This window comes from Garra rufa, chromosome 2 (assembly GCF_049309525.1).
Source record: "Garra rufa chromosome 2, GarRuf1.0, whole genome shotgun sequence".
Lineage (NCBI taxonomy): Eukaryota > Metazoa > Chordata > Actinopteri > Cypriniformes > Cyprinidae > Garra > Garra rufa.
Genome location: NC_133362.1, coordinates 68,899,694 through 68,920,255, shown reverse-complemented (window position 1 = coordinate 68,920,255; position 20,562 = coordinate 68,899,694). Strand labels below are relative to the sequence as shown.

General features: G+C 40.0%; 7 non-coding genes across 7 annotated transcripts; 1 reads left to right on the top strand and 6 right to left on the bottom strand.

Annotated features, from left to right (window-relative positions):
* Nucleotides 1–10,591: 10,591 nt before the first annotated feature.
* trnae-uuc (transfer RNA glutamic acid (anticodon UUC)) lies at nt 10,592–10,663 on the bottom strand. Its single transcript has one exon. It is a non-coding gene; the product is annotated as a tRNA-Glu (tRNA).
* A 446-nt stretch (nt 10,664–11,109) lies between these two features.
* On the bottom strand, nt 11,110–11,181 carry trnae-uuc (transfer RNA glutamic acid (anticodon UUC)). Its single transcript has one exon. It is a non-coding gene; the product is annotated as a tRNA-Glu (tRNA).
* Nucleotides 11,182–18,836: 7,655 nt separating this feature from the next.
* trnae-uuc (transfer RNA glutamic acid (anticodon UUC)) lies at nt 18,837–18,908 on the bottom strand. Its single transcript has one exon. It is a non-coding gene; the product is annotated as a tRNA-Glu (tRNA).
* A 336-nt stretch (nt 18,909–19,244) lies between these two features.
* On the bottom strand, nt 19,245–19,317 carry trnar-acg (transfer RNA arginine (anticodon ACG)). Its single transcript has one exon. It is a non-coding gene; the product is annotated as a tRNA-Arg (tRNA).
* Nucleotides 19,318–19,433: 116 nt separating this feature from the next.
* trnae-cuc (transfer RNA glutamic acid (anticodon CUC)) lies at nt 19,434–19,505 on the top strand. The gene has a single exon. It is a non-coding gene; the product is annotated as a tRNA-Glu (tRNA).
* A 109-nt stretch (nt 19,506–19,614) lies between these two features.
* On the bottom strand, nt 19,615–19,701 carry trnay-gua (transfer RNA tyrosine (anticodon GUA)). Its single transcript is given in 2 exon segments — nt 19,615–19,650; nt 19,665–19,701. It is a non-coding gene; the product is annotated as a tRNA-Tyr (tRNA).
* Nucleotides 19,702–20,346: 645 nt separating this feature from the next.
* trnae-uuc (transfer RNA glutamic acid (anticodon UUC)) lies at nt 20,347–20,418 on the bottom strand. Its single transcript has one exon. It is a non-coding gene; the product is annotated as a tRNA-Glu (tRNA).
* Nucleotides 20,419–20,562: the final 144 nt, after the last annotated feature.

Here is a 20,562-nt window from a genome sequence, read left to right as displayed (position 1 = left end):
CCTGGTGCTGTATGTTGTTTCAAGGCTGGCATCATCTGCGGTCCTCTGAGGGGTCGGCATCATCTCTTCTTCTGAATCCAGACTGAATCTTGTGTAAATCCTAGTTACCACGGGATGGAAATCCCGTGGCAGAAACAGAAACAAATAGAGAAATAATTAGCGTAGCTGCTGTTCCAACTTCCAACCAAACAAAAATGATGTGTTTAGCCCAAGCTGAAGAATATTAATGTGCATTTGATCAGATGTAACTGAAGTACAATGTTATGAGATACATTATGTGAATGCTTGGCTAAAGAGATGAGTCTTTAATCTAGATTTAAACATAGAGAGTGTGTCTGAACCCCGAACGTTATCAGGAAGGCTATTCCAGAGTTTGGGAGCCAAATGTGAAAAGGCTCTCCCTCCTTTGGTGGACTTTGCTATCCTAGGTACTACCAAAAGTCCAGAGTTTTGTGACCTTAGGGAGCGTGAGGGATTGTAGCGTAGTAGGAGACTAGTTAGGTATGCAGGAGCTAAACCATTAAGGGCCTTATAGGTAAGAAGTAATATTTTGTAAGTGATACGGAACCTAATAGGTAGCCAGTGTAGAGACTCTAAAATTGGGGTAATATGATCATATTTTCTTGACCTGGTAAGGACTCTAGCAGCTGCATTTTGGACTACCTGTAGCTTATTTATTGAAGAAGCAGGACAACCACCTAGTAGTGCATTACAATAGTCTAGTCTAGACGTCATGAATGCATGAACTAACTTTTCTGCATCAGAAACAGGTAACATGTTCCGTAGCTTAGCAATGTTTCTAAGATGGAAGAATGCTGTTTTAGTAACATAGGAAATATGATTTTCAAAAGACAGGTTGCTGTCTAATATAACACCCAGATTTTTGACTGTAGAGGAAACAACAGTACATCCGTCTAGTTGCAAGTTGTAGTTTAAGAGATTCTGTGTACTCTTTTTTGGTCCAATAAGTAATATCTCAGTCTTATCTGAATTTAACAGTAGAAAATTATTGGTCATCCAGTCTTTCACATTTTTAACACATTCTGTTAATTTTGCTAAGTTAGAAGTTTCATCTGGTCTTGTTGAAATATATAGTTGAGTGTCATCAGCATAACAATGGAAACTAATCCCATATTTCCTAATAATATTACCGAGGGGTAACATGTAAATTGAAAATAGTAGAGGACCTAGGACAGATCCTTGTGGCACTCCATACTTTACTGGTGTTAGCTGCGATGACTCCCCATTTAAATACACAAAGTGGTAGCGATCGGACAGGTATGATCTGAACCATCTTAAAGCCTGCCCTTGAATACCTGTATAGTTTTGTAATCGATCTATGAGTATTTCATGATCTATAGTGTCGAACGCAGCACTAAGATCAAGTAAAACTAGCAATGAGACGCAGCCTTGATCTGCCGCAAGTAGCAAGTCGTTTGTGATTTTTACAAGTGCAGTTTCTGTGCTATGATGGGGCCTGAAACCTGACTGAAATTCTTCAAAGATATTATTATTTTGCAAGAAGGAGCACAATTGAGCAGACACAACTTTTTCTAGAATTTTAGACATAAATGGAAGATTAGAAATGGGTCTGTAATTTGCCAGTTCACTAGGGTCTAGTTGTGGTTTCTTAATAAGAGGTTTAATAACTGCTAGTTTGAATGGTTTTGGGACATGACCTAAAGATAACGATGAGTTAACAATATTAAGAAGCGGTACTTCTGCTACAGGTAACAACTCTTTTAGTAATTTAGTGGGTACAGGATCTAATAGGCATGTTGTTGGTTTAGATGTGGTGATAAGTTTATTTAATTCTTTCTGTTCTATAGTTGTAAAGCACTGCAGTTTTTCTTCCGGTGTAATGACTAATGTTGGAGTATCAGTTGCTGTAGTATCTATATTTGTTATTGTATTTCTAATGTTGTCTATTTTATCAGTAAAGAAATTCATAAAGACATTACTATTAAACTGTGCAGGAATATTCAGGTCAGGAGGTGTTTGGTTATTTGTTAATCTAGCCACTGTGCTAAATAAAAACCTTGGATTGTTTTGGTTTTTTTCTATGAGTTGGTGGATATACTCGGCTCTAGCAGCTTTTAAGGCCCGTCTATAGCTGGACATACTGTTTTTCCATGCAATTTTAAAAACTTCTAAGTTAGTTTTTCTCCATTTACGCTCAAGAATACGAGTTTCTTTTTTTAGAGAATGGGTATTACTGTTGTACCATGGCGCAGTACGTTTTTCTCTAACCTTTTTTAGCTTGATTGGGGCAACAGCTTCTAATGTATTAGAGAAGATAGTGCCTATGTTACTAGTCATTTTGTCTAGTTCATGTTTATTTATGGGTGCACAGAGCAGTTGAGATAAATCAGGCAGGTTATTTGCGAATCTATCTTTGGTAGCAGGAACAATAGTTCTGCCCAGACGATAGCGCGGAGCTATATAGTTAACATCAGTGATACGCAGCATGCACGATACGAGGAAATGATCGGTAACATCATCGCTTTGAGGTACGATATCTATATCAGTAAGATCAAGTCTGTGCGATATAATTAGATCTAGTGTATGATTAAAACGATGAGTGGGCCCAGTGACGTTTTGTTTGACTCCAAAAGAGTTTAACAGGTCAGTAAACGCAAGTCCTAACGCATCATTTGTATTATCAACATGAATGTTAAAATCTCCAACAATTAATGCTTTATCAAAATTAACCAATAGGTCAGAAAGGAAATCTGCAAATTCTTTTAGGAAATCTGTATACGGCCCTGGAGGTCTATACACAGTAGCCAGAGCAAGTGATAGGAGAGATTTATTTTGCATATCTGACAGAGTAACATTGAGTAGGAGTACTTCAAATGAATTAAACCTGTACCCTGTTTTCTGAGAAACATTGAATTGTTGCAACACCACCACCACGACCAATCTGACGAGGCTCATGCTTATAACAGTAGTTTGGTGGAGTAGACTCATTCAGACCAATATAATCGTTTGGTTTTAGCCAAGTTTCAGTCAAGCAGAGTACATCAAAACTATTATCTGTGATTATTTCATTTACAATAAGTGCTTTGGGTGCGAGTGATCTAATATTTAGGAGCCCAAGCTTTAAAAATTGTTTTTGTTCATTTATTGTGCATTTTTCTGGTTTAATCACGATTAGTGATTTGTAACAATAGCCAAAAATACATTGTATGGGTCAAAATTATTGATTTTTCTTTTATGCCAAAAATCATTAGGAGATTAATATATCAAAATGTAATTTTTGATTAGTAATATGCATTGTTAAGAACTTAATTTGGAGAACTTTAAAGGTGATTTTCTCAGTATTTTAATTTTTTTGCACCCTCAGATTCCAGATTTCAAATAGATGTATCTCGGCCAAATATTGTCCTATCCTAACAAACCATATGTCAATAGAAAGCTTATTTATTGAGCTTGTATATGATGTATACATCTCAGTTTTGTAAAATTTAACTGTATGACTGATTTTGTGGTCCAGTGTCACATATATAGCTTTAAATGAACAAATGTAGACAGCATGCAGTAGCCAAATGTAATCACTCACATTTCAAGATTTGCTTTGTGCAAAATAAGTAATTTTCTTAGATACTTTTGCATAATTAGCCTAAGTGCTTGAAATCAATGGTTAAATATTAGAAGCAGATATTAGGTTTAATGTTACTAATTCCATCTTATTGGTACAACTTAAATGCATGATCTCATAATAACAAATGGCCAGTGTGAAAGCAGGATATTCTCAGCTGCACTTGAAGGTAGTATTAGTATTTGTCATGTGATCTCAACACTTCTGTTGAATGTCTCAATATTTCTACACCTGTGTGACATTATTCATAAATATTCATTTCAGGTTTGAGGATGAAAACCAACCTGTTTGTTCCTCAGTATCTTCATGCTTGACTCTGAATGTTTCTTTAATCTTCATGTCTTCACTCTCCTCTTTAATAAACGACATCTCTGTTTGTTCTTCAGTATCTTCATGTTTGACTCTGAATGTTTCTTCAATCTTCATGTCTTCACTCTCCTCTTTAATAAATGCCATCTTTATAATAGTGTGTCAAGTGGATCTCAGTTGCTCCTCCAGTTTTTCTGTGTTTGAACACTTTGTCCTGTTTAAGATGTGAACAATTAACAGAAAGAAAATCAATGCAAACTAAATCTCGGTGTGCATCTCAATCAGAGCTATTTCACTGAAAGGGTGTGGGTGCGAGTGAGTTAATGGCCTGATTATTGCTCAACACTGAAATTTTACCAATAAATAATAACTGAACACAGAAAATAAAATAAAAGAAATTACACACAGTTACCATTTAGTTTTAATTAAGATTAAGTATTTAGTGATTAAATTGCGTTTAATACATTACATTTAGACATAGAAAACTGCTATTGTTTGTGAAAGATCATTAGACATCCCAGCAAACACATTTACGTTGTGGCAACGTCTGTGCAACGTTCCATTTTTATAATGGCAACGTCGCTGTCTACGTGCTTGCAACGTTGTAACAATGTGGAAATGTAAGACGCGAAAAGGCTGTGGCAACGTTGTTGGGCGACATTCATCAACCAGGAGGCGACGTTTTTACTACATGTATTTTTTCATGCCAGATTATAAATATTGCCTATTCTGCGTGTTATATCAGGCACGGGGTAGGTTTATAAATCTTTTAAATACGGTTTAATATTAAAAATCGTCCAATAATATTGTTCTTTTTGACTTAACATCTTTGAATAAAACTTTGAGTAAAAATGCCATACAAATTCATATAATCAAACTTTATTTCAAACCAAACATTTCATACATATCAAGGATAAGTACGTTAGGTATACATTTGGAGGAAAATGCTATATAGATTATATTTTACGTATGTAAATATATTAAGTCAGTTTAATTATATTAAATTACAAATAAAAAGCAAAGGCATCTAAGAACGTTTATTAAACAAAAGTAAAACAACAAAACAGCGGTCACCAGCCGATGAGGCGGACTCTGGATGGAGAATACGGAGGCCAGGTGATCGTCAAAGGCAGGCGGTAGGGAGAAAAGAGTGCGAGAAAGATGAACAAATCCAGAGGGCAGAGGCAAACGCAGAATCCAGTAGACAGGCACAGGTCAACACCAAACACCAGGGGCTCGTTCTTCGTACGTTGCTTAAAACATCCGAGATCAAATGAGACATCCAAGATGATATCATCGGGCTAATCATGATCCGGCTAACTGGGTTCTTCGATCACACCTGTTGTTTATGATTAGTATCGCTGGATTGAGTTATCTGAGATAAGTGCGCGTTCATGCATTGGTTTAAAAGGGGACATGTATCGATAGTAGAAACAATGATTAGCAACGCTGTTATTGGCTGTTCAGCATGGCCAAAGAACGTGCCCAGTTTTTCTCCCAAGCAGAAAAAGAGCTTTTATTGGAAGGTTATGCCGAATTTGAGTCTTTAATTAAAATGACAGGAAACATCTCAAAGCATGCAAAAGCCAGGAGAGACGGCTGGCAAAAAGAAGCAGACAAATTAAATGCGTTAGTGCTGCCCATGTTACATGTTTTTTCCTTGATATGTTATTTTATTTATATTTTTATTTTTATATACACTACCGTTTAAAAGTTTGGGGTCAGTAAGACTTGTAATGGTCTTTAAAGAAGTCTCTTATGCTCATCAAGGCTGCATTTATTTGATTAAAAATACAGAAAAAAACAGTAATATTGCAAAATGTTTTTACAATATAAAATAATGGTTTTTATTTTAACATACTTTACAATAGAATTTATTCCTGTGATGAAAAGCTGAATTTTTATCAGCTGTTACTCCAGTCTTAAGTGTCACATGATGCTTCAGAAATCATTCTAATATGCTGATTTATTATTAGAATGATCAGTGTTGGATAATATCAACAGTTGTGCTGCCAAATATTTTTTGGAACCTGTTATTTGTTCCCCGGGATTCTTTCATGAATAACAAGTTTAAAAAGTAGTGTTTATTCAAAATATATATATTTTTAATAACAATGTAAATTATTTATTATTAACTTTGAATAAATGTTTAATTATTAACTCAATACATCCTTGGTGAATAAAAGTATTAATTACTTAAAAAAAAAAAAGTACTGACCCCAAACTTTTTAACGGTATATATATACAGTTGCAATCAAAATTATTCAACCCCCTTGACCTGCAAGACATTTTGCTACAGAGAACAACATATTGTGAAACAAATTAAACAAAGGCATCAGTAAACTATTAAAGAAAGTTTAAGTTGATGAATAATATTAAAAAAAATCGAATTGGCTCTAAACATTCATGTTCAAAATTATTCCTCCCCTGAAAAAGCTTTCAGATCACTGATAATCTTTGGTTTTTACTTTGCCACTGCTTGCTTCAAATTCAACCATGTATTTTCAATGAGAATTACATCTGGAAACTGAACAGGCCACTTATTAAAAAAACATTCTATGACTGATCCCTGAACCAAGCGTAAGTAGATTTGAATGTATACTTTAGGATGATTGTCCTGCAGGAAAGTTCATTGATTATTAGCTTCAGACATTGCACAAAAGGCATCACAATGTTTGCCAAAATGGTGTGATACTTTAATAAATCCATGATATCCTTTATATGGTCATGTTTTCAGTAGAACAACCCCATAACAGACTGGCCCACCTCCATGTTTGATGATGGAGATGGTGTTCTTCTGCTTTTAAGTTTTGTCTTTTTGGCACCAGACATACCTCTGATCCATACATCCAAAAAAGTTCCAGTTTGGTCACATCACTCCATAAAACATTCTTCCAGAACTCCACAGGTCTAACTAAATGAATTTTAGCATGTTCAAGTCAGCTTTTTGTTCTTCTTGGTCAAGAATGGTATTCAGCAAGATTCCTCAACATGAAGACCATACTTGTCTAGTGTCCTTCTTATACACAGCATTGAAATATTTTGCCTCCTTTCGTCTGGTCATCTTGCAAGTCTTTGGCTGTACATTGCAAGTTTTTCTCAGTTGATCTGATCAAACATTTTATGATATTGTGCTTTTTTGTTCAACAGACTCAAAGGTTTTCTGGTTCAACACACTTTAATCTAAGGAATACGACTGCCAGCTGTGTCTCTAGGAACTTGTCTTAGAAATCTTCATGTAGTTTTAAGATAACAAACTATTTCTTCTCTATTGATTTAGTGTGAGCTCTCTGTTGACTTTACCATATTTGCTACTCATCTTCAGCACTTGTATGGGCTAAAGGTATACTATGTGTAACACCCCAAGCGAATTCCATTTTTAATAAGTTTGTAAAGGCTTAATTATGTTTTAAGACAATTTTGTTCCTGACCATAAAAATAACTGTCTTAACAGCAATGTTGAATAGGTGTTGAATAAATCTGACATATCTGTGTTATTAAAAAATCCTATAACTCAAAAACATTACATTATATATTGACATTATCACTTTTAATATGCCAGAAAACTGTTGTAGATGCAATTTAGTCCTGTATCTTCAGAAAGAGCAAAAATCATTTGTAAAGTACTGCAGTCTCTGGGGGGTTAAATAATTTTGATTGCAACTGTATATATAGGCTATATATATAAGGTGTGTGTAGCTGTGGTCATCATTCGTGTGTGAATCGTCGTAATTATTTTTTACACTTTTTTTGCAAAATACTTTTCTTTTCCCACGTGAGTCAGTCCGTGTCAGTCGTGCTCTTTAACCAATCAGATGTAACCTCGCCATTTCAACCAATCATAACCCGCTAGGAGCGCAGCCTAAATCCTGTTTACATGAAATAAACCTGCTCCCGAGCAGGTTTAAGCTTGCGCACCTGTTGCTATGACAGCAAGTCCAGGATGAGCTTCGAAGAACTGAGCGATCCAAGATCACGCGGAATCGTCAACAATCAAATCCAGCTAACTGAGTTAGCGAGGTACGAAGAACGAGCCCCAGGAAGGACATCTGAATACTGAAAGAAATATAGATCGCATTAACACCCGACCGCAAACTCACACTCTGTATGTGAATTATCAGATATTCTGTTCCATTAACAGAAAATAAATAAATAAATGTCTCATTGGACACGAAAATTAAAGGATTTGTTTGGATATTTATATTTATCTGAGAGAAATCAAAAAGCAATACTCACATAACGTTATCCTGGCTTGAAGAATAATAACGGCCCAACGGTCTGTTAAAATTTAAAAAGCGCTTCGGAACAGTGACGAGTAAATGTCATACAGTGGTTGTCCAGACAGCCTAAGCACTACTTTCAGAGATGGCCCTGAACCGTAGTAGAATGGCAACATTGTGACAACGTAGTAACAACCTGACAACACAACGTAGAACCAACAACCTTTTAGCCATGTTGTTACAATATTGCTAAAAGGTTGGCTATGTTGAGGCAACGTTGTGTGTTTGTTGGGATGTTTGTTGTTGTCGTTGTATTTCCAGTGTTTTGAGCAGCAGAGGTTGTCAGTGTGCGGTGATTAGAGCGATTTAAAACAGTGAATCATTTGTGAAGTGATTCAGTTGAACTGGAGTTTTGAAAAGATCCGTTTCTCCATCACTGAATAAATCCGTGTTTACTATCGTCTGATTCACTAAATACGGACCGAAATGAGACGCACCTCTTCTGTTACTCGTGTAACACAATGATCAACTACCTTTACAATGTTTGTAAAAACTATAAAGCAGACTGACCGCGTTGTATCAATTTAAACACTTTAAATGATTAAAACCACAAACCTTTCTTCAGCTCAAACAGACGCAGGAGCGCGGCGCAGATCTATGACATCACAGCACCAGCTCAAAAATAAAAGTCCTGTTCACAGACTGATGCGTCTAAAAAAGTGCACAGGTATGTACATAAAGAACATTCAAATAATAAAACATCCCAGAGAATTGTTCTTAGAGAAATACATACTGAAATGGTGTTTAATGGTGTGCTGAAAATCACCTCCAACTAACGTATACACACACACAGTGGAGATTTAGTTAGAGAATAATCTAAAAACTGAAAATCTGAAGGAATATTAGCCGTGGGTATACCACTGTTATAACTTTTTTGACAAAATAACCAAGGCATTTCAATGAAAACCTTTATTTTGTGGAAAACTGTAAAATATTACTCTTACCATTTCTACTATACAACATGATTATTCATGTGAACTGATTGAGGGTAGATTGATATGAGTTAAGACTGTTTTGGAGACGCACTAGGTTGTGAGGTTTGTTCTAGGTTCGTGGTTATACAACCTAGTGAAACTTTTCTTTCTCATACAAGTGTTTGCACTTTTCTGTTTTATGTTTCCAGTTAAGTTGCCATTTTCTTTAATGTCACTGAATGTTAGGGGTATTCAAAATAAGGTTAAAAGAAAAGCAATGTTTTTATTTTGTAAAAGTAATGGTTCTCACTGTATTTTTCTGCAAGAAACACACTCTATTTTAACGGATACTGCTTTTTGGTCTACTCAATGGGGAGATAAGTTGCTACTTAGCCATGGTTCCCCTTCAGTCGTTTCACTACGACGTTACATGGGATCTCGCTTGAGAGACCGATCATCTCTGAGCCGTATTAAAAAGGCCAGTTGAAAATTGGCGAGTGGACGTGCGTGCCGGCCACGCCCCCGTACATACGGGTATATAAGATGGTGGCGCGCACCACTCAGTTAGACTTTTGCTTTCAGAGCCCTTCTGCTCGAGCCTGTCTTCAAGAAAATTCTAAAAGAAATTCTTCACGTTCCTGAGCTCTTCTCCGCTGATGTGCTGCCATCTAAAAAAGATATATTCCATCTAAAAGAGTGTCTTTGGCAGCCGTCAGCGGTATCCTGCGGGCGGCCGTTTTCAGGTCTGTGGGGTGACAACCTCGGCCTATTAGGTTTCTGCAGCTCGACTGCTGGCCAAAAAACGGCTTTCGACGCAGGAAGACGAGTGGCCCTTTTTCGAAGAGGGAAGCAAAGAGGAGCCCGCCTTCCAATACCGGGAGTCGAACCCAGGCCGCCTGGGTGAAAACCAGGAATCCTGACCGGTAGCAAAGAGGAGCCCGCCTTCCCATACCGGGAGTCGAACCCGGGCTGCCTGGGTGAAAACCAGGAATCCTGTATTGCTGTCTGCTTGTTCTCATGCTATTAGCAGGCCAGCATTAGTTAGGCTCTTCCCTGGTGGTCTAGTGGTTAGGATTTGGCACTCTCACCGCCGCGGCCCGGGTTCGATTCCTGGTCAGGGAACGCTCTTTTGTGACCGTTATCTCAAGGAAAAACAGCCTATCGCCCGTCTGTCAAGGTACAGAAATGAAAAAATCATGAGATTAACAATGAAACTGAGACGCGGTTTTAACCGGGTAAGTTGCTGATTATTGGCTAGTTCGGATTTCATTTCGTGGGAACTGGTCAGCGGAAGCCTTGTCCGGGTAAAAAAAAAGATTCCAAAAATACTCACACCACGCATTCGAAAAAACAAGCGTGGTCTTGCATTGTAGCCGTTATCTCCTGACCGGTAGCAAAGAGGAGCCCGCCTTCCCATACCGGAAGTCAAACCCAGGCCGCCTGGGTGAAAACCAGGAATCCTGACCAGTAGCAAAGAGGAGCCCGCCTTCCCATACCGGGAGTCGAACCCGGGCCGCCTGGGTGAAAACCAGGAATCCTGACCGCTAGACCATATGGGAACTGGTCAGCGGAAGCCTTGTCCGGGTAAAAAAAAAGATTCCAAAAATACTCATGCCACGCATTCGAAAAAACAAGCGTGGTCTTGCATTGTAACCGTTATCTCAAGGAAAAACAGCCTATCGCCGGTCTGTCAAGGTACAGAAATGAAAAAATCATGAGATTAACAATGAAACTGAGACGCGGTTTTAACCGGGTAAGTTGCTGATTATTGGCTAGTTCGGATTTCATTTCGTGGGAACTGGTCAGCGGAAGCCTTGTCCGGGTAAAAAAAAAGATTCCAAAAATACTCACGCCACGCATTCGAAAAAACAAGCGTGGTCTTGCATTGTAACCGTTATCTCCTGACCGGTAGCAAAGAGGAGCCCGCCTTCCCATACCAGGAGTCGAACCCAGGCCGCCTGGGTGAAAACCAGGAATCTTGACCGGTAGCAAAGAGGAGCCCGCCTTCCCATACCGGGAGTCAAACCCGGGCCGCCTGGGTGAAAACCAGGAATCCTGACCGCTAGACCATATGGGAACTGGTCAGCAGAAGCCTTGTCCGGGTAAAAAAAAAGATTCCAAAAATACTCACGCCACGCATTTGAAAAAACAAGCGGGGTCTTGCATTGTAACCGTTATCTCAAGGAAAAACAGCCTATCGCCGGTCTGTCAAGGTACAGAAATGAAAAAATCATGAGATTAACAATGAAACTGAGACGCGGTTTTAACCGGGTAAGTTGCTGATTATTGGCTAGTTCGGATTTCATTTCGTGTACAACTTTTTCTCAAAACCCGGGTGGCACGTAGGAATAGGGCAACAATTCGGCAAGCCTGTGACATCAAAACCAAACTGCATTACGCAAAAATCAGAGAGCGAGCCAGCCAGGAGTCGAACCTAGAATCTTCTGATCCGTAGTCAGACGCGTTATCCATTGCGCCACTGAAAAACAACCTCCTTCGAGCCGGAGTCGAACAAACGACCTAAGGATTGCTAACGCTCCTCCTACAGTCCTCCGCTCTACCAGCTGAGCTATCGAAGGCGCAGGTCTGTGGGGTCACAACCTCGGCCTATTAGGTTTCTGCGGCAAACCACACAAAAGAGCACAGAAGCATTGTGGAGAGAGGTTCACTTCTCCCCTGCTCCAGACTTGTGTTGACTTCAGACGTTGTCTGTTAATTGTGGTGCACTCTCTTGAAGAGTTAATTGTTGAACTCTAACTTTAAAGTGTGAATTGAAATCTGGTTGATGAGAAGTGTTGAGTAGACTGCACACGGTGTGTATAACTTTAATTTAGTTTAAAATTTATTTGTTAAGGTATTAGAAGGTATTGTAATTTTGTTTGAACATTTATACTAAACTTAAATTGGAAGCTGTAGGGAGAGGGTGCCATTTTATTTTGTACTAAACGTTTATCCCTGTTTTTGGTTAGTGAGGGAGTTGAGGAAAGCCTCTGTTGTTTATTTCTTTTCTTTTATCAAGGTAGGTTATTTAGTACTCCTCCTGTTAGTTAGCTGCTGTTTTGTTTGTTGTTTTGGCCTGGCTCTCTCCTGAAGACTGTTGCTTCCCTGTTAATTTTGTAAATTACTAAATAAAACTGCTTAAAGTTAAGTGTTGTATTGCATTTCTGGGGCAGAGGACTGGAGTGATTCCTCCACGCTTAAGTTTTCATTCTTTTTTTTAATTATTACGCTTTATTTTATTTGTTACTCCCGCCCCAACCCTAGACTGGGAATTGGGAACGTAACAAGTGGGGGCTCGTCCGTTTGCCTCTTAATTGGCTGTTGGTAAGTACTCTTTTTCTCTCAAATTGTTTGACTGTTTTCGGCTGTGGGTGGAGAGGAAAGTGTTGTAGGCTTAGAGAATGGAGTTTGATTTTACTGCGTTTACTCTTTGCCCCACAACTGAAGCCTTTAATCGTTGTAAGAAAAAAGATCTTATTTTGATAGCAGACTTTTTTGATATTGACGTTCCAAAAGGTGTGACAAAACAGGTGCTTAAGAGTAACCTGTTTAAGAAATTGGTAGATGCAGGCATTTTGCCCAAAGAGGCTGAGGATAGTGTTGAGGTTCAGTCTGAAGTGGCAGTGGAAACTGCAGCTGAAGATCTGAATCTCACCACTGATTCTTTTGCACCTTATGATCCTAGAATTGCTGTAAAGTTAAAGGAAATGGATCTTTTGATTAAAAAACAGGAATGTGAGGCAGAAATGATTAGGCTTAAAGTTGTAGAGAAACAGGCTGAGCGAGATATCCAGTTATGCAAATTGGACCTGGAAGCAAAGCGATTGGCTCAAAAACCAGTTCCATCACCACGTACTAGGCCCATATCAATCTCATCACCCTTAACATCTGCTGGCAGTAGTACAGTCACGCATGATTTTTCTCATGCACCTGCTAGTAATAGTTTTGATGTCAGTAAGTATATAAAGCTTGTGCCTCCGTTTAGAGAGACAGAAGTCGACTCATACTTCGTTGCATTTGAACGTGTTGCTGGTAAGTTGAGGTGGCCAAAAGATATGTGGGCTTTGTTACTCCAGTGTAGCTTGTCAGGGAAAGCTCAGGAAGTCTGTTCTTCCCTTCCTATAGAAAGCTCCCTTGATTATGACCTTGTAAAATCTGCAGTCTTGCGAGCATACGAACTTGTCCCTGAGGCCTATAGACAAAAATTCCGCACTCATTCGAAAACAGTCAACCAAACTTATGTTGAATTTGTGAGAGAAAAGAGGGTTCTTTTTGAAAAGTGGTGTCTATCTAGCAAGATTACTACCCTGGGCTGTGTTTCCCGATAACGATTGATCTTAGCGCTTAAGAGCGTTTTCTACGAGTCACTTTGCGAACGTTCGTTATTGTTTTACGTGCGTTTCCCAAAAATGCACTTAACACAATTGCACGTAGCCCTGTTTTAAGTGCTACTTAGGAGTCGCTATCCGTTGGTAAAGTGCTGAAATGTCACATGCTGTTATAGCAATCCATCTATTTTTTTATTTCCGATTCTTCTTCTACTTGTGTGAATGTGTATTCAACTCGAATAACATAAAAAGTCCTGTGATTTCTTCTTGAGCAAGTTTAAAAACATAAATTAACTGGAAAATAAAACAAATTCTAACAGTCCTTGCCGGAAATGACATCTGCATCATTTTCGATATTATGGAACCTTAATTATTTAAGTAGAATTATGTATCAATTTCTTTATCAACAGTTGCTTATCTCACATCAAAATAAATCAATAAGTAAATAAAGAAATAAATAAGCTCTTACATTTATTTTTGAAAAGTTTATCCTAATTATCTTTAATTAGGACAAAAATTTAAATAAGCACATACCTAGGGGTGGAGACACTAGCAAAATGGCTGAAACCAAAAAACAAAGAAAAGACATTTTTCAATAAGAGGAAATTAATATTATTTTAGAGGAGGTGGAGCTACAAAAACCTCCTAGGTTTACCTCCTTTTGACAGACACTTACCATCCTGAAATCTAGTTCAATTAGATTTAAGTATTTTTTTTTTATAAATGTGCCTTAGGAAAAAACTGATGTTACTGGTGTCCATCTTGAGACAAAACAAAGGGACTGATATATTGTAAAAAAAAGCTCAGACTTGCATTTTAGTCTGGACTAGGCTTAAGCCTTGTCTGTGAAAAGAGGGGTATATTTTACTACAGCTTGAGTCTTGAGAGTGTGTGTGGCAATATAATATTAGGGCCTATCTATTAGCCTATCGATATAGGTGCAGAAAAATGTTTAATGTGCACATGCTTTATCAGCACTGTTTTATATAAATGTACTCTTCATATACATTTATAAAAGGACAACCTTTGACCATTATGAACCTAACAAGAGAATAAATTCAGGGAAGAGATAATTAATGCAATTTCTAAAATCAGTGATTCAGTTTCTTCAAGTGGGGCCTTCTGCAATTAGTGAAATAGATGACAATCAGTGTGCGACATGTGAATATAATCACAGCCTGAAAAACTTAATTTTAATTAAAACATTTTTTTTTTCATTCTAACATTTATTATGTAATTTTATTTTATTTATTTATTTATTTCTATATTGAATTGTGTAATGAGTAGAAAATAGAAATTAATAAATATATACGTACCAATAAAATGAAAAATTACTTTGAAGAGAAGTACATTTTAGGTGCAATTTGCCGGTTGTCCAGCAGGTGCCCTCATAACTCTGTCCCCTTACGATGCACTTAAGGCTTTACGATTACTTCAGAGCACTCGTAAATCTACGAAGATTTTCAAGTGCTACTTAAGTTACGATGTTTTTGGGAATCAGACCGTAATATTAAGATCAGTCGTACGATCATTTTTAAGAACAACTTAGGCTTACGATGCTTTTGGGAAACGCAGCCCTGGAAGATTTGCAGGAACTAATCTTGCTAGAAGACTTTAAAAATTGTATTCCGTCGAAGATTGTCGTGCACTTAAATGAACAAAAAGTGACGTCGTCGGCTAGTGCTGCAGTTTTGGCTGATGAGTTTGTGCTGACACACAAAAATGTGTTTTCAGCACACACATCTGCCAAACCCCCATTGATGAATGTGGAAAGCTCCGTTATCCCGCATGTTGTGCACTCGTCTAAAAGCGAAACACCGTCTAAAAGTGGTCGTAAGTTTGCGAACAGTGGTGAAAGGCGAGTTTGTTTTTTCTGCCTTGACCCAAACCACATGATTTCAGACTGTAAAGCTTGGAAACAGAAAAGAGCAGCTTCCAAGCCTAAAAATGTGGCCTTCGTACAGTCCCTGTGTAATGCGAGTTCTTGTAGTGGAGAGAGTTATCAACCCTTCTTGTTTGAAGGCACAGTCTCTCTATCTCCTGATTTCATTCCAAAATCAGTAACAATCTTGCGTGACACTGGTGCAGCCCAGTCCTTCATATCAGCAAACATATTGCCCTTTTCTGCTACCTCATTTACTGGAAATGACGTGTTAATTCGGGGAATCGATATGCACTGTGTGAATGTGCCACTCCACACTGTGTACCTAAAGTCTGACATTGTAAGCGGTCCAGTCAGTCTAGCAGTGCGCCCACAGTTACCTGTTGAAGGGATTGATCTGATTCTAGGGAATGACCTAGCAGGTGGCACAGTCTTTCCTAGGCCAGTTGTATCCCATAAACCCTGTATTTCTCACAAACCTGATTTGGCTGAGAATTTCCCTTCTGTCTTTCCCGCCTGTGCAGTTACCCGTGCCCAGTCAAAGAAATTTGAGGAGGTGGTGGATCTCTCAAGCTCTTTTCTGGTTAATGAACCTGACTCTATGGAGTGTGTCCTGTCTGTAACTCCTGACCCTGACCTTGAGGTAGCTTATGAGAAATTGATCTCTGAAACCCCATTGAAAGTAGGTAGAGAACATCTAGCTGCTGCCCAAAAAGCAGACCCCTCCCTAGCCAAGTGTGTAATGGCTGCAGAATGTGCTACCCATGCTCCTGATTCAGGGGTAGTTTACTTCTGGGAAAAAGGGTTGTTAATGCGTAAGTGGAAGCCCCAGCAAGAGGAGTTGGGATGGCAAGAAGTGCAGCAGATTGTTTTGCCTTCTGGATATCGACCCCAGGTCTTAAAACTCGCCCATGAGAATGTGTTGTCTGGCCATGTTGGTGTTACAAAAACTTACAACCGCATTGTCAAGTACTTCTTTTGGCCTGGTCTTAAGTCAGCAGTATCTAGATTTTGCAGGTCTTGCCATACATGCCAGTTGGCAGGAAAACCAAATCAGAAAATCCCACCTGCACCTCTCTACCCTATCCCTGTTGTAAGTGACCCCTTTGAGCGCTTAATTGTTGACTGTGTTGGGCCATTGCCCAAAGCTAAATCAGGCCACCAGTACATTCTGACCATAATGTGTGCTGCGACTCGATTCCCAGAGGCTGTCCCATTGCGCACACTGAAAGCTAAGGTTGTGGTAAAAGAACTGCTCAAATGTTGTATAACCTTTGGCCTGCCAAAAGTGATTCAAAGTGACCAAGGGTCAAACTTTACCTCTAAGGTTTTTAAACAGGTTTTAGAAAGTCTTGGCATAAACCACCAAATGTCCACAGCTTATCATCCGGAAAGTCAAGGTGAGAGTGTCTCCTCACCAGCTTCCTCTGTAGCCACTGTGGGGGTAGTATCAAGTTATTCCTTGGAAGAGGATGGCTTGATGAGGAAAGACGTCCTAGTTTCCTCCACTTGGTTTAAGAACTCTGCTATATTGCAGGATCTTCAGAGTTTTCTTTCTCACCTGTTCAATGAACAGTCCAAAAGTCTAACCAGCTTGCTGCATGCTTTTCCTATTCTGTTTAGTGATGTGCCCGGTAGGACTACAGTATGTGTACATGACATTGATGTTGGAGATGCTGCCCCTAAAAAGCAACATCCCTACATAGTCTCTCCCCTTACAGACCTGCTTAGCACCAAAAGAAGATTTGAGTGGACCAGTGATTGTGAACTTGCCTTCAGTGCTGCTAAAGACCTCCTCTGCCATGCCCCTGTTCTTTCTGCTCCAAATTTCAAGACCCCTTTCAGATTGCAAGTGGATGCAAGTGCTACTGGAGCTGGGGCAGTTCTGCTGCAGGAGGATGAGACCCATGTTGAACATCCAGTTTGCTTTTTCTCTAGAAAGTTCTCCAAGACCCAACAAAACTACAGTGTGATTGAAAAAGAAGCTCTGGCACTCTTATTGGCACTTCAACATTTTGAAGTTTATTTGGGAAATAGCCCTCAACCTATCATTGTGTACACTGATCATAACCCTTTGGTATTCATTTCCCGCATATCAGGTTCTAATCAACGCTTGTTGCGGTGGGCCCTCGCTGTCCAGGAGTATAACCTGGATATCCGGCACAAGAATGGCGCTGAAAATGTTATGGCGGATGCTCTCTCAAGAGTATATAAGTGATGTTCTCTTTTTGTCTCTTATATTTGCTTGCCTAGTGTATATGGTAAGAGTTGCTTACAAACCTTGGTTTGTATTCTTTGTGGTGGGGGTGTTACATCCTGAGGATGTATAAAAATTAATATTAACGTAAAGGTGTGTTTTCCCTGCCCAATTAGGGTGTGGTTGTGTTTCCCTGTGTGTGCTCTGTCTCCCCCTCTCTCTCTCACTCTCTCTGCTTGCAGATTGGCCTCAGGTGGTGCTCATCAGAGAGTGTGCTGCAGAGAGGCAAACCACACAAAAGAGCACAGAAGCATTGTCGAGAGAGGTTCACTTCTCCCCTGCTCCAGACTTGTGTTGACTTCAGACGTTGTCTGTTAATTGTGGTGCACTCTCTTGAAGAGTTAATTGTTGAACTCTAACTTTAAAGTGTGAATTGAAATCTGGTTGATGAGAAGTGTTGAGTAGACTGCACACGGTGTGTATAACTTTAATTTAGTTTAAAATTTATTTGTTAAGGTATTAGAAGGTATTGTAATTTTGTTTGAACATTTATACTAAACTTAAATTGGAAGCTGTAGGGAGAGGGTGCCATTTTATTTTGTACTAAACGTTTATCCCTGTTTTTGGTTAGTGAGGGAGTTGAGGAAAGCCTCTGTTGTTTATTTCTTTTCTTTTATCAAGGTAGGTTATTTAGTACTCCTCCTGTTAGTTAGCTGCTGTTTTGTTTGTTGTTTTGGCCTGGCTCTCTCCTGAAGACTGTTGCTTCCCTGTTAATTTTGTAAATTACTAAATAAAACTGCTTAAAGTTAAGTGTTGTATTGCATCTCTGGGGCAGAGGACTGGAGTGATTCCTCCACGCTTAAGTTTTCATTCTTTTTTTTAATTATTACGCTTTATTTTATTTGTTACTCCCGCCACAACCCTAGATTGGGAATTGGGAACGTAACAATATGGGAACTGGTCAGTGGAAGCCTTGTCCGGGTAAAAAAAAAGATTCCAAAAATACTCACGCCACGCATTTGAAAAAACAAGTGTGGTCTTGCATTGTGACCGTTATCTCAAGGAAAAACAGCCTATCGCCCGTCTGTCAAGGTACAGAAATGAAAAAATCATGAGATTAACAATGAAACTGAGACGCGGTTTTAACCGGGTAAGTTGCTGATTATTGGCTAGTTCGGATTTCATTTCGTGGGAACTGGTCAGCGGAAGCCTTGTCCGGGTAAAAAAAAAGATTCCAAAAATACTCACGCCACGCATTCGAAAAAACAAGCGTGGTCTTGCATTGTAACCGTTATCTCCTGACCGGTAGCAAAGAGGAGCCCACCTTCCCATACCGGGAGTCGAACCCAGGCCGCCTGGGTGAAAACCAGGAATCCTGACCGCTAGACCATGTGGGAACTGGTCAGCGGAAGCCTTGTCCGGGTAAAAAAAAAGATTCCAAAAATACTCACGCCACGCATTTGAAAAAACAAGCGTGGTCTTGCATTGTAACCATTATCTCAAGGAAAAACAGCCTATCGCCGGTCTGTCAAGGTACAGAAATTAAAAAATCATGAGATTAACAATGAAACTGAGACGCGGTTTTAACCGGGTAAGTTGCTGATTATTGGCTAGTTCGGATTTCATTTCGTGTCCAACTTTTTCTCAAAGCCCGGGTGGCACGTAGGAATAGGGCAACAATTCGGCAAGCCTGTGACATCAAAACCAAACTGCATTACCCAAAAATCAGAGAGCGAGCCAGCCAGGAGTCGAACCTAGAATCTTCTGATCCGTAGTCAGACGCGTTATCCATTGCGCCACTGGCCCACCGCCTGGGGAACCTCGTGCTTGCAGCCCGACTCGTTGGTTTTCGACGTGACAGAAGCCTGTATTGCTGTCTGCTTGTTCTCATGATATTAGCAGGCCAGCATTAGATCGGCTCTTCCCTGGTGGTCTAGTGGTTAGGATTCGGCGCTCTCACCGCCGCGGCCCGGGTTCGATTCCCGGTCAGGGAAAGCTCTTTTGCCCCCCCTCCCCCCCAATGGCGGACTGTGAAATCAAGCTCTGTTGGCCGCTTTCAGAAGGCCGGCCCCCCCAAAAAAGGTGGGCACGTGAAAAACAACCTCCTTCGAGCCGGAGTCGAACCAGCGACCTAAGGATTGCCAACGCTCCTCCTACAGTCCTCCGCTCTACCAGCTGAGCTATCGAAGGCGCAGGTCTGTGGGGTCACAACCTCGGCCTATTAGGTTTCTGCAGCTCGACTGCTGGCCAAAAAACGGCTTTCGACGCAGGAAGACGTGTGGCCCTTTTTCGTAGAGGGAAGCACAGAGGAGCCCACCTTCCAATACCGGGAGTCGAACCCGGGCCACCTAGGTGAAAACCAGGAATCCTGGCGGTAGACCATATGGGAACTGGTCAGTGGAAGCCTTGTCCGGGTAAAAAAAAAGATTCCAAAAATACTCACGCCACGCATTCGAAAAAACAAGTGTGGTCTTGCATTGTGACCATTATCTCAAGGAAAAACAGCCTATCGCCCGTCTGTCAAGGTACAGAAATGAAAAAATCATGAGATTAACAATGAAACTGAGACGCGGTTTTAACCGGGTAAGTTGCTGATTATTGGCTAGTTCGGATTTCATTTCGTGGGAACTGGTCAGCGGAAGCCTTGTCCGGGTAAAAAAAAAGATTCCAAACATACTCACGTCACGCATTCGAAAAAACAAGCGTGGTCTTGCATTGTAACCGTTATCTCCTGACCGGTAGCAAAGAGGAGCCTGCCTTCCCATACCGGGAGTCGAACCCAGGCCGCCTGGGTGAAAACCAGGAATCCAGACCGGTAGCAAAGAGGAGCCCGCCTTCCCACACCGGGAGTCGGACCCAGGCCGCCTGGGTGAAAACCAGGAATCCTGACCGCTAGACCATATGGGAACTGGTCAGTGGAAGCCTTGTCCGGGTAAAAAAAAGATTCCAAAAATACTCACGCCACGCATTTGAAAAAACAAGCGTGGTCTTGCATTGTAACCGTTATCTCAAGGAAAAACAGCCTGTCGCCGGTCCGTCAAGGTACAGAAA